The sequence below is a fragment of the Cervus canadensis genome, chromosome 30 (assembly GCF_019320065.1).
Source record: "Cervus canadensis isolate Bull #8, Minnesota chromosome 30, ASM1932006v1, whole genome shotgun sequence".
NCBI classification, from domain to species: domain Eukaryota; kingdom Metazoa; phylum Chordata; class Mammalia; order Artiodactyla; family Cervidae; genus Cervus; species Cervus canadensis.
In genome coordinates, this window is record NC_057415.1 from 43,150,318 (window position 1) to 43,162,780 (window position 12,463).

At 46.4% G+C, this 12,463-nt stretch overlaps 1 protein-coding gene across 24 annotated transcripts in view; it reads left to right on the forward strand.

The window, feature by feature from the left end:
* The window catches only part of MYT1L (myelin transcription factor 1 like), a 399,489-nt gene that overhangs the window by 229,504 nt on the left and 157,522 nt on the right, over positions 1-12,463 (forward strand). For 7 of the 24 annotated variants that reach the window (XM_043452981.1, XM_043452987.1, XM_043452984.1 and 4 more), the window contains one exon: positions 3,717-3,861. The exons of the other annotated variants lie outside the window; for them this stretch is intronic. The gene's annotated coding sequence lies outside the window, so the exon portion shown is untranslated. The remainder of the gene's footprint in view (positions 1-3,716; positions 3,862-12,463) is intronic. 24 annotated transcript variants of the gene reach the window in all.

Here is a 12,463-nt window from a genome sequence, read left to right on the forward strand (position 1 = left end):
GATATTACAAAGTATTGAGTAGAGTCCCCTGACCCATACAGTAGGTCCTTGTTGACCATCTATTGTTGACTATTTATGTACAGTAGTGTGACTATGTTATTAATAATCCCAGGCTCCTGACTTATCCCTCCCCCCGTTACCTTTTGTAAATCTGTGCTTCCTGCTTGCTGTCCATGGTGACGCTGGTCGTTGCAGCCTGTGGACCACAGGTGGTCTGAGCGGAGGCTGAAGGCTCTCGGGTCCTGGGACCAGGGGAGCACTTCACGGAACCTGGGTCTCGGCTGAGCTGGACGAGGGGATGACCGGGAAGAGGCTGCAGCCTGTCCCCCAGGAGGAGAGCGCGGCCAGCCTCCTCCCGCCACCGTCCTCCCCCCTCCTCCCTGCACCCCTCCACACCCCCCGCCCCATTGGAGACTGACAATCACTCACCTCCTGATAACAGCACGATCCCACAATAGCTGACGAATTCCCAAGGGCTTTCAAGACTCTCTTAGGGGTCCCTGTTAACAAAGGCGCTGAACACAGCTGTTCCAACATCTATGTTTAACACTAGTCAAGTAAAGACATTCTTGGTTCCCAGCAGAACCATTCTTCGGGGCTCCAAATGGGCCCTGAGTTGCTGGGGGTTCTGGCGGTCCCCGGAGGTCCCCAGAAGCTCAGGGGCACCTCTCAGCCGCGTGGCTCGTGGGCCTGGCAGCACTGCTGGTGTTTCTGTAATGCACATGAGCGGGGAGTCACCATGAGCCATTAGCAAAAGCCCGAGGCAGAAGGAGCACTAATTTACAAATTAGCAAGGAGCAAATTTGCCTCAAAATGGCCCACCCCGCTCTTCACGGTACATTCACAGGGTCAGATTCCTCAGACTGGTGGTCATAATTTCTCTGATGGTCTTTTGAAAAGGTTAGAAGAAAAAATTAGAGAGAGTGAAATTATATCAAGGTAGCTTTTTAACCACTTTATACACATAATGAGACTAAAGGTGACCCTGTTTATGATTTGTTATATATGGAGAAGTGCTTCTAGATTCCAGCCTGGAATACCATCTTCTACCTCATCATCAGGAAACACATTTTAAAAAATAACAAAAGAAAGGAGGGAGGAAGAGAAGGAAGAGACAGAAATTTGGTTTTCTTCAGTCCAAAATGCAAACATTTCAATGAAAGGGTCATGTGTGTCTATTTTTCATGACAAGATGAATTACTAAATTTCAACCTATCTCTTAATATACAATCAGTCTAAAAACCAAAAACGAAGTTATCAATCATCCTTGAATTGGGGACAAATAATGCTCTTTATTCACTACATGACTCATCTGAAAACTAAACAATACTTAGTCCTCTTAAACGGAGAAAGTAAAAATCTGTCTTAGGTCATGAATATTAATAAAGGTAAAGTTAAAATGAATTTTATAATACAGCCATTTATAACGCAGTGGTTAAAACTGAGTTTCTACTTCAGATCACTTCTTTACTATGTTCTGTTTTAAGATGAGACAATGATTTGAGTTCCTGGGAAGGGAATCCCACGGCCCAGACTGAAGCCCGGCATGGGTGACCCCCCACCCACATGGCCCCCTTCCTCACCACCACCCGCCACCCTAGCTGCCCGGGACGGGTCAACCCACGGCACACTGGGCACAGGTGTGATTGGTGGTTCAGCTCTCTGCGTCACTTCTTTCAGCTGCACGTGGATTATCTACGATTATCTCAAGGCAGGCAGTTTAAAACAAAGTGAAACGAGGGGGGTTGTTTCATACAGTGACAAACGCGTGATGGTGGAGGAGAGGAGCGGAGACCGAGCGCGACTGAGCGTCCACAGGCGCCCCAACTGCCAGTGTTGCCGGTGCCATTTGTGTTTGGCAACTAAGCTGCTCACTGAACACTTCGGGAGCCCATCCTGGGAAGTCCAGCTCAAATCACCGCAAGCAGCAGAGGCCGCAGGGATGGAAGCAGGCGGGACCACAGGGGCACGGTCCTCCATTCCACACCTGAGTACCCTAAAGGGGGTGTCTTACGAGCACATGTCACTGAGGGGCTCCGTCGTATAGATGCTCAGTCGTTCCTTACACAATGAGATGCGTTTTGTTTCAAGAACTGGCTCAGGAACCTTCTTTCTGTGTTTTTAACTTCTGCCTTAAAGAAGAAATTTCTATTTTACATCTCAATCATCTTAAATCAAAATAGATATGCATATAGTCAGAAGCATCAAATATACTTCAAGGGCATTTAGCCTGTAATCCATCTGTCAATGAGTTTTTAATCTACATCCATAAAGACTAGGGGGTGAAGACCCCTCTAGGGGAGACGCGGTGTCTCCAGCTGACAGCCACCCTGACTTCTGTCTGTCTTCCGAAAGGGGACAGGGTGTCTCATGTTGGTGGGGAACCCCAGCTCCCCGTGAGCTTGAGGGAACCAGGGAAGTCTGTTACAAGGATGGAAGAACAGACTTGGTGCTATTTGGAGGAGTGGGTCTGAGAAAGGCTCAGAGCAGGCTGGTGTCTACATGGGAAGGAGAATATTTTTTCAACTCGCTGATTTATTTGTGAATGTGGGAGTGGAGAACAGAGCATGCACCAAATGAGACGTTGTCCACAGATTAGGATCTCATACGCATTCATGGAAAGCCTATCGTTTTCCTGACTGCCCCTCGGGGTAAACTTCGTCCTTGCAGGGTAGGAACCGCAGATTCCCTGAAAAGAAGGGGAACCATGTGATGCTGCCTCAGCCCTTTAGGAAATGCTTAGAGCCATAGAGGTGACTTCCTGGGATTACCAGGAAAGTGAAATGTGTAAATTATTCACTGAAATGTGATTTTTGAGCAAAGTATTGACAATGTATCAGATGAAGTGGCTTTGATCATTAATATATCATCCTTTTCACTTATTTTTCAATCACATAATTGTTTTGCTTTGTGTTGGCTGATTTATAAGATTTATTTAAATTTGTCTACTTTGATGTTCTTCATATGATGAGAATTAAGATGCATTTTCATAAGAACCACTGCCTCGAATCCCATTCAAACCACTGGTAACCAATTTAGTAACATCTCAGAACATCTTCAAAATAACTGTGCCCACTATGCAAATATTCATCATAGAAGATTATGCACAAAGGCCATTTTAAACACTACATTTGGTTGTTGCTTTATAGTTGCAACAAATAAAAATTTTAAATGAATACTTAAGAGATTGTACTTTGCTTTCCTTTTTCATTAGCAAATAGCATGTCCTTGTAAAGCCTTTTCTGTGGGAAGGACTATAGCTTATTTACTGTCTTTTGAATGAAGAAGATAAAAAAAAAAAAACACATCTGACAACCTATGACAGCAGAAGCTCCGTGTTGACACACAGATACATTACTCTGCATTCCTGACTCGCTTCTAAATATTTCATACTGCCTTCATGATGTTCAGACCAAATCAGAAATAGCTCTTACACTTGGTTTCAGGAGAGCACGGTTGCAGTTTTGTGTAATCTTGACATCACAAACAGTAATTTAGTTTTCTAAGGAGATTTTCCTCTGAGGCATCATTTATGGAGAATGAATCCACCGTGACACTGTCCCGGGTCCCCTGGAGCGTCCGCTGTGTCTGCACCAGCTGGTTGTCGTCACATCTCCTCCTCAAGGCGAACCTCCCTGGTGATGAGACCCCCAAGTAGGACCCTTCCTGCACTATGGAAATCGACCTCACTCCTCTGCCCTCTGCTTCTTCTCTAGGCCAACTGCACCTCGTGGAGGAGGGGAAAATGTAGTTATCAAGAATCCAGTCAAGAGTCTGTGTCTCTGGAATTATCTGCAACATCCCGTCGGGGAAGCGTCCAGGTGGTCCACAGACGCATGGCGATCCAAGGGCCACGTAAAGGTAAGGATCCACGTCCTGCCAGGCTCCACGTGCAGACGTGTGTGTTACCTTACATACTTGGAAAAGCACAAAGACAGGTTTGTGATGGGGGATTCTGTATCTGATCAAGCGTAGAACGTCCCTCAACCTCCATCAACTCAGGAGAGCGTCAGAATTTATCACTGTTACTAAACAGAGACTCAAATGGTTTTTTATCCAATTACAACATTACCTAGAAAATAATCTCACAGCCAGATTAACAGGTCTGCTCGCCTTTGTCAGTGGTACCAGGGCTTCTCTGATCAGCGTGCCTGCTGAGTCGCTTCAGTCGTGTCTAACTCTGTGTGACCCCATGGACTATGACCTGGCGGGCTCCTCTGCCAGTGGGCTTCTCCAGGCAAGGGTACTGGAGTGGGTTGCCATGCCCTCCGCCAGGGGATCTTCCCGGCCCCGGGATCAAAGCATGTCCTCTGGGTCTCCTGCGTCGGTGGGTGGACTCTTTCCACCAGTGCCACCTAGAAATCCCTTTGTACAGAGTTGCTTTAAAATTAGGTCTCTCTTCCCACTGCTAGTCTACTCAGGGACTCTGTCTGTAAGGAAATTAGACATGTCTTTAGTGAGGGCCTGTGTGCTCTGTCCGGGGTCATCACAGGTCGCTTCTGTTACTGTTGACCAGCCTCCCTCGGTGCTGCCGTGGCCCATGAGAGTCAGGTCCTTGGAACCGCCCAGTTATGGCCAATGTTCTTCCTTAAAGGTTTTTTAAAATTGTGGTGAAATACATAGAATGTAAAATTGACCACCTGAACCATCTCTAAGTGTTCAGTTCAGCATCGTGGACATCTACGGAGCTGAGCACCACCCTCACCACCCATCTCCAGAACCTGTTCATCTCCCCAGATTTAAACTCTGTCCCCGTTAAGCACTCACCTACGCCTCCTCCTGGCTTCTGGAAACAACCATCCCCTTCCTGTCTCTCTGAGTTTGCCTGCTCTAGGGACCTCATATGAGCGGAATGATCCCGTGTGGGTCCTTTGGTAGTGGCTTAGTCACTAAGTCGTGTCCGACTCTTTGCGACCCCATGGACTGTAGCTTGCTAGTGACTGGTTATTTTAACAGCATGACATTGTAGCCGGTGTCAGAATCCACTTCTTCTTTAAGACTGAATAAGATTCTGTGGTAGGCAGAGACCACATTAGGTTTATCCACTCTCTGTAAATGGACATTTGAGTTCCTTCCACCTTTTGGTTACCAAGGATAATGATGCTGTGAATAGGTGTACAAATATTTGTTTGAATCTCTGCTTTCAGTTCTGCTCATGGATATACCCAGATGTGAAGTTGTTTGATCCGATGTTAATTTTTTAAGGAACTCCCATACTACTTTTGATCACGGCTGCCGCATTTTACATCCCCACCATCCATGCACACGGGTTCCAATTTCTCCGCATACTCCCAACACCTTGTTTTCTGTTGTTTTGTTTTTAATCATAGCCATGTAAATGGATGTATTTTCATGGGTCTTTTCATGTATTCATTGGCCACTTGTGTATCTTCTGTGGGTAAATGTCTATTGAAGATTCTTGTCTTAATCAGAAAGCTTGGTAGTTATCATTGAGTTATAAGAGTTATTTATATATTCTGGATATTAAGCCCTTATTAGATAAATGGTTTGCAAATATTTTTTCCCATTCTGTATTTTGCCTTGGCATTTGGTTGGTAGTGTCCTTTGATATCCAAAAGTTTTTAATTTTAACATAGTCCAATTTATCTTTCTTTTGTTCTGTGTTTTTTGGTCTCGTAGCCAAGAAATCATTGCCTAGTCTAACATCATGAAGATTTTCCTATATAATTTCTTCCCAGAGCTGTATAGTTTTAGCTCCTATGTTTGGTTCTGAGTTTTGACCCATATGGAGTGACTTTTTGTATATGGGGTAAGGTAAGGGTCCAATGTCATTCTTCTGCATGTAAATATCCAGTTTTCCCACGACCATTTGTTGAAAAGACTGCCCTTTTCCCCTTGAGTGGTCTTGACACCCTGATCAAGAATCCTTTGACCACATATGATGGGTTTATTTATAGGCCGTCTATTCTATTCCACTGTTCTGTATGTGTCTTTATGCCAGTACCAACACTATCGTGGTTACTGTAAGTTTGTAGTAAGTTTTGAAATCAGGAAATATGAAGCTTCCAAATTTTTTCTTCTTTTTCAAGATTGTGTTGGCTATTTGGGGGTTCCTGGAGGGTCCACATGAATTGTAGGATGGATCTTTCTACTTCTGCAAAGCAGTGACATTGGACTTTTGATGGGGATTGTTTTGAAACTATAAATTGCAAGTTTCTTAATCAGACAGACATAGAGGATTTCATACTTTATGGTAGTGAATTTTCCTATCCAATTTGAACATGCAACATTACTGTAAATACATGTTTTCTCAGTTTAAAAAAAATTAAGATTTTCTTTTCTTTTTTCTCATCCTGGTCTGGAAACAATAAGCAATTATATAGGAATGAGGAATATAAAGTTTTACACAAATCTGCACTGAGAATGAAGAGACAGTTTCTGTTAAATTTCTTAAAACTCGGAATTTTGGAATCAGTAGTTCCTTAGTAGAAAACCACCAATGTCATGGAATATTCCACCTGGTCTCTTCCATCAGGGTAATCTTTCTGGCATTCAGAAGCTGTTTATTCATAATTAGAGTCTAGAAGGCACAAAACTTCGGTATGGTGGGGCACCACTCAGGACCGTGGTGATGCTAGCAGTGTGGAGGCGCAGTGCATTGACTGTATGATTAATGACCGTCCTGTGTCATTTCTGACACAACAAAACCTACCAGTGATTGAGCCCAACCCTATACCTCAGCACCGGGCAAGCACTAAAGCCCTCCCAAATTCTGCGAGTCTGGGTGATTATTCTTCCCACTTCAGAGCTCAGTAAAGGCGAGATTAGAGAGTGTAAGTGATTCTGCTAAGAAGATGCAGTTAATAAGTAGCCAAGACCATACAGACTCCAGATGTGGGTGGCCAGTGATGGGATAGAAAGGAATTTTGTTCAGAGATCTACATTTTACACAAATCACTAATTCCAAGGAGCCTTCCCATTTCAATCACTAATCCAAGTCTATCTCCAAGCCCACTGAAAGTATTTCAGAAGTTAGCAGTAGAGTAGACATGACGAACAAGGATGCAAAGGAAAGGGTTTTTTTCATAACTACCCTTTCTGTCTCAGGTGCCAAGGGATAATTATGTATGAATCACTGTTTTCACAAGTTCCCCATTTTTTCAACAATGTTGAGTATTTATTTTGTGCCAAGAACCCTTCTAGGCTCAGGAGATATAAGATGAATGAGACATGGTCACAGTCCCCAGAGGGTCCCCATGGTAAGGACCACGGTAAACAGGCCTGAAACTCCTTCCTTTGGGGCAGGGCAGAGCCTGGTCATCTCTGCTCCAGCCCATGTGAGGAGCTCAGTCACTTCTCAGGGGCAACCAGAGACCTGGGGAGGATGATTTAGGAGGATGAAAAAAAGATCTTCACTCTGATTACAGATGGGAAAGATGTCTTTGCAGAGGATGTGACCCCAGAATTGGGTCTTGCAAGGTTAAGTCATTAGACGGATGAATTGGGAGTGACCTTCTACGCAGGAGAAAAACACAAAACCAGACGTGAAGTCAAGGCACAGGAACGGATGCCGGTCACACGGAAGATGCAGCTGCTTGTTTGGACAAAGGATTCGATTCCTCCTGGCTTGTGTTTGGTGTTGGTGAAACAGATGTGACTTCTGCAGTCCACGGGAGAGAATGTGGGGTGGCTCCATCCCCTGGTCCTTTTGGAGGGAACCTCCAGAATGGTCCGACCCAGGGCTCTTCATCCCAGAAGCTGATGGCTAGTTGCTCTCACTCTGCCGACCACCCTTTTCACCTCCAACGCCCAGCGTGATCACATTCGGCCATCACCTGCTGAATGTGCCGAACCAGCACATTCTTACCATCTGCTGCCTTGCAGTTGTTTGAGCTATGGGTTCCCAGGAGTGTTCTTTCATTGGTTCTCCTCTTTAGGTTACAGCTCAGAGTCAGAAGGGCGCAGGGTAACAGCCCATGGTCCCATCACCACTGCTCAACTGGCAGTGACCCCCCGGTGCTCCATGGACTTACATCCTGTCCACAGCCCCAGGTTCCCCGAGCATCCCCAGTCAAGAAGGAGTCTGGGGCTTGCTGTTAGGGGTGAAGTCAAAGTGCCGCAGGTTTAGATTTAGGGCATTTTCCGTCCGTGTGTCCCAATTAGCCTCCACAGTCGTGAGCTGGGCACCTGTGGCTGCCCACAGCTGGTGCTCCAGGAAACCAAGTTTCCTCTGAGCCAGGGCCCAAGGAGGAGATCTCACTCCCAGCTAATGTCCACGCTAAAGATGTCACTCAAAATGAAATCAACATCTACTTCCCAAAAACAAGCTCCATGAATTGTGTTCCGAATGGTGCCTACTTTAAAGAAAAGTGCGCCGTTCATCCAGAAGGAGGAATCTGCTGAAATACCTCTGGCTTCATATATCTCTGCTCTCTGACCCTTTGATGCGGATTTCTTTAAAACAGCTGACAAATACTATTAGTTTCATCCTAGCCCTGCCGATTAACATTTGTATTCCTCTGGGCAAATCCCTTCAAAGTCTTACTTTCTTTTTCTGTGAAATAGGGATAAAGGGCTCGATGGAGTGTACTGGAGCCCGTGACAGCCCTGTAGACGGCAAATGCTGGTGATAAGTGCTAAGGGTTCACTGCATGTGCGTGCCCAGCCGTGTCCAACTCTTTGCAAACCCATGGACTGTGGCCCACCAGGCTTCTCTGTCCATGGGATTTTCCAAGCAAGAATACTGGGAGGGCTGCCATTTCCTCCTCCAGCGGATCTTCCAGGCCCAGGAATGGAAACCGCATCTCCTGCATTGGCAGTATTCTTTACCACTGAGCCACCTGGGAAGGCCCAAGGGTTCCTTAAGTCTCCGCTACTACCAAACTCCACCCTAATGACATCAGCCAAGTGCAGAAATTGAAAAGAAACTAAAGAGCCTCTTGATGAAGGTGAAACAGGAGAGTGAAAAAGCTGACTTAAAACTCAACATTCATAAAACTAAGATCATGGCATCCGGTCCCATCACTTCATGGCAAATAGATGGGGAAACAATGGAAACAGTGACAGACTTTATTTTCTTGGGCTCCAAAATCACTGTGGATGGTGACTGCAGCCATGGAATTAAAAGACACTTGCTCCGTGGAAGAAAAGCTGTGAAAAACCTAGACAGCATATTAAAAAGCAGAAACATTTTGCCAACTTTAAAGGTCCATATAGTCAAAACTATGGTTTTTCCAGTGGTCATGTATGGATGTGAGAGTTGTACCATAAAGAAGGCTGAGCGCCAAAGAATTGAAGCTTTTGAACTGTGGTGTTGGAGAAGACTCTTGAGAGTCCCTTGGACTGCAAGGAGATCCAACCAGTCCATCCTAAAGAAAATCAGTGTTGAATATTCATTGGAAGGACTGATGCTGAAACAGAAGCTCCACTACTTTGTCCACCTAAGGTGAACTGACTCATTGGAAGAGACCCTGATGCTGGGAAAGATCGAAAGCGGGAGGAGAACGGGACGACAGAGGATGAGATGGTTGCATGGCATCACCGACTCGATGGACGTGAGTGTGAGCAAACTGGGAAGATACTGAAGGACTAGGAAGCCTAGTGTCCTGCAGTCCGTGGGGCTGCAGAGTCAAACATGAATGAGTGACTGGACAGAAGTACCAAGCTCTGCTCTCAAAGTACCTCTCACCACATCCGTTCAGTCCTCGAAACACCTGCGTTCCTCTTCCATCCAGATTCTTATCCATAATTTCTATCAGAGCAAATGACCGTATAGAGAAATAAAGTGTCCAACATTGCACAATAAATGGCTCAGGCGGGATTCAAGCTTAGGTGGGTGATTAGGCTTCTGACCTAAGAGCGGGGACTAGCCTTCCCACCGTGTCCCCGAAGCCCTGTGCAAACATCACACACGACTACCCTTGTGTCTACTCCACATTTACTCACAACAGATATGACCTGTGTGTGCATGTATTGTGTGTATACAAGCTTGCACACCAAGAATCTGTAAAACTGCTGGGTTGCCACTAAATCACACAGTTTTGCCTAACAGGCTATGCTGTTAATATGACTCAGAGTTCACCGCTTTTGTAAACCCTTCCCAGAAAACAGTCCAATAATTTCCCGTTGTGTTTGGTCAGGATCATCCCTAGCTCACCACATAATGCTTTCGACCATTTTCATAGTGGTTCATCAGTATTGCTGAAATCATCTTTATGACTTTTTTATCTGCCATTATAACAATCTTTATTAAATGTGATGTTATAAGGTACTACAGATAGTGAAAAAGAAATAAAAGGGCTTTGTTTTTTTCTGGAATTTGGGCAATGGTGGAAATCTGCTCTCCTGTGACTTGACTCGGTGTCCGGGGCCACCGCCGTCTTAGAAAGCAGGGGAGAAGTGACTAATCGCTCCCCCACCCCGGATTGTGACGGAGCGTCTGATCTGACAGTCCTCTCCTCCCAGCAGAGAGGAGCTGCCTCAGGCCGTGGGCGTTTGCTTGGAGCTGGGGTGGGGAGCAGGCGAGGCCACACAGGTGGGGGCAACGGGGGCCCCCCGAGTCCCCCTGCAGGCCCGGGGTCACCCAGGGAGCGCATCCAGGCTCCACGGCGGTCCCGCTGCCGGGAGAGAGGTCGGCCTGCAACCTGCGGCCGTGACCTCACGCGCCTCCTGACTGTGACCGGGGGCGCCTGACCCCCCACAGGCCCGTGAGCGCTTCAGGGTGGCATGCTCTTCCACACGCAAGTTGCAGAGTTGGGATGCCCTGCCTCCCGTTTCCCTGGAGCTGAACCCGGGAAACCTCAGAAGCCAGAGGTACCCAGGGAGCCCAGGGCTTTGCTGATGGTGCCCTCATGCTGGGCGGGCTGGCCCGACCTCAGAGGGCCACTCGGAACTGTCTACAGGGGGAGCGGGCGAAAGGGACCCGGGGGCTCCCGGCCCCAGGAGTCTTGAACATCAAACTGTATGTTATAAATTTCCCAAAACACCCCAAAAGCCAAAGCACCCCCAGAGCGGGTGCAGCATGTACTGTGTGGCCGTGCCCTCCGCACACTCCGAGTCCATGTCTGCCACACCCCAGGGTGCTGGGGGCGCCCCTCAGCCCTTCAGGGGCTGGTCGAAGCTAAATGCAGACTTTGTTTTAATCTTCATATTTCCTTCCTAATAACAGTTCACACCCTCTCCTTGGGTCTGAACGTTTGTTCACCATTTTATTTATAAAGCTCTACCATCCTTTGTATGTTTGGAGAGACACAGTCTGCTTAAATAACTGGCAACATCTTCAACGGAAGAGGTTGTATCATTAAACCTCTGAGTCTGCTAATGTCAACAGTCCCTTCTATATGGAGTTAGTGGAATTTATGTTTTCATAAAGAAGTAGTATGCTGAGCTTTAAAATTTCCTGCCAGACGATGGAAACTCGTAACTCGACGCAGTGGCCTAGGCCTTGTGTGGTGTGTGCTGAAGGAGGAACGCTGAGTGACGTTCAGCGTCCTTCTCACACGTAGAAGGGGATTTTCAAGTAGCCACATCCCAGAGAAGGTTCTAGAATGGCCACTGGAGGTTTACATATTTTTTCTTTGGGGGAGGAAATACAGCTATCCTCTCTTGTATCATTTTCTTTCGCCTGGTGGACATGTTCTCATTTGACCAGAATAAAAATCATTTTAGCCCTTATCTCATGGGTGGCTTTCATGGCACAATTTAAATCCAATGTAAAATTCATGCGTGGGAATTAACAGACACTTGCCGAAACATAGTGAAGAACGCATTCCAGTCTTGAAAGTGGTGTTAAATTTAAACACAGATAATATAGAAGTTAAATGAGTAAATCTTCCCTAATCAAAATCAGTTTCAAAAGATGGAAATTGTAGTGCATGCCTTATTTTAAGGTTGCATTAATAAACAAACAAACAAGGAACAAGCCCATTAGAACCGAGCAGTGACAGGCAGACGGTGACTTAGTAGCACATTAAATTTGGCAATTATTAACTACACCTGGGAAGGATATGGGAAGATATTTCAGAGAAGATGCAAGTGGCTTTTCTGTTGGAAAAGGTGTTCAGCTTCATGAGTATCACCCACGTGACAGAGTCACAGGGTCACGGCATCGCACCCACCAGCCACGCTCCAGCAGTGCTGAGGAGCATGGGTCAGAGACAGGAGCAACATCCGTGAACTTAGCAAGGACCTTGCCTTCGTGCTAGCGCTTCCACATCTGTGGACTTGGCGCACAGTCACGCTCAGGAGCTGTGTGTGTGTGTGACGCTGCAGCGGGGCAGTGCCCGTGGGGTCCACGTCCAAGCTTGACCTTGGACAGGCTACAGTCTCTGGAGTATCCGTCTCCCTCTGGACGTCAGGCATGATTGCACCGCATTTACCTTGGGGCATGGTGGGCAGGACTGGATGAATCTAATGGCATTTGTCACCTAGTTAGCGTTTTAGAAGACTGGACTGTTTTTCATTACACGTTGTAGACTTGTTTGCAAGAGCAGGATTTTGTGCA